Consider the following 1,565-nt stretch of genomic DNA (forward strand, 5'->3'; position numbering starts at 1 on the left):
GTGAGTTCTTTCACAGTGTTTTCCTAAGGAGTCTAGAGAGCTCTAGGGATTGGTTAGAAGGTGCCTTTCACTTTTTAAGCCCTGGTTTGAATCTAACCCGGGTTAACCTTATGACCCTTAATTGTTTGTGTGAAATGAGGTGGTGATCTCAGTCTTGCCTTAAGGAAGCGCTTTTCACACTAAAATTGGCACTAATTGGTCTCCCTGTTGACAGGCTTAGCTGAGAGTCTCCATGATTGAATAGGCCATGAGAACAGAAACTAAATTACCCCACCTCAGCTCAGCATGTTGGCTGAGGACACACAGGGCAGCTACCAGCTCTGTCTTTCAGCAGCATCCAACATACAGTATAAAGCAACTGGATTGGACCAGGAGGCCCAGAAGGCCCACCATTTGTGCACTAAGAACGCTTTTTATATGTCTGGTCCTGTTCTGTAAGGCAGTCTTGACACAGATAGGAAACTTTTTCGGAAAAGGGTCTGAGAGGAAATATTTCAGGCTTTGCAGACCATAGAGCGCCGCTGCAACCACTGAGCTCTGCTGCCCAAAGCAGCCGTGGAGAATGTGTGCACGAACCAGTGTGCCAGTGTGCCCGTCACACTTCATACACAGAAATGTGAATTTCGTATCATTTTCACATGTCAAGAAACACTCTTCTTTGATTTTTTCCCGACCATTTAAAAATGTGAATGTCACTCTTAGCTTGCAGGCCATACTTAACCAGGCAGTGTGCCAGATGTGGCCTGCCACCCACAGCTGGCCGATTTCTGCTCTAGGCCAGAAGTTGGAAATCTCCCTCACTTCTCCTTGCCCAACCACTAACTAGCTATGGGACCTTGGGCACTTGCTTAACTTCAGTTTAGGCCTCAGTTTCTTTTCTTCTTTTTTTTGATTTAAAAAAGTTTTATTTTTCAAAATGTACACCTGGTGACCTGTTGTTCACGCATCTTCTCCAGCAACTGGGGCGTCCCCACCTTTTGTGTTCCTGGTGTAAATTACTTGAGCTCTGTGCTTGGAGACTAGTTTAATAAGCCCCTTGCTGAGGAGCTCCTGAAGGGCGGCCCTGGCCAAGGAGCCGCGGATCTTCACTCTCTCAGAGACGACAGCCGGGGTTATGAGCTTAGAGCAGGGAACCTCCTTACAGAGCTTGTCCTATGTCGCTTTGTCAAACAGGACTAGGTTGTGGAGCTTGTCCCAGACTTTGCCTTTGGTCTACTTCTTCTTTTTGGCTTTGCCCCTGGACTTGTTCACTGGGTCCTTGTCTTTCTTGGCCGACTTCCTAGCATCTTTCTTCTTGTCGTCCTTGGGTGGCATAGCGAAACCTTGGAGCAGCGGCGACCACCACGGCCTCCACAACATGTCGGACGAAAGGCAGGCCTCAGTTTCTTTATCAAGTATGTTTTGAAAGAATGAGAGGAACAGGAACAGATAAAACAAAGGGTTTGGTTGTTTGTTTGTTTTTTTTGTATAATATTAGATTTCCTGATTCTATTATAGGAGCAGAAGTCAACCCAAGCAGTGTTATATATGTGAAATGGAGATTAGTTTACTTAAAGGAAATACAT

At 45.9% G+C, this 1,565-nt stretch overlaps 1 pseudogene; it reads right to left on the reverse strand.

The window, feature by feature from the left end:
- Positions 1-933: 933 nt before the first annotated feature.
- On the reverse strand, positions 934-1,314 carry LOC118631982 (annotated as a pseudogene).
- Positions 1,315-1,565: the final 251 nt, after the last annotated feature.

This window comes from Molossus molossus, unplaced genomic scaffold (genome assembly GCF_014108415.1).
Source record: "Molossus molossus isolate mMolMol1 unplaced genomic scaffold, mMolMol1.p scaffold_m16_p_17, whole genome shotgun sequence".
NCBI lineage: Eukaryota > Metazoa > Chordata > Mammalia > Chiroptera > Molossidae > Molossus > Molossus molossus.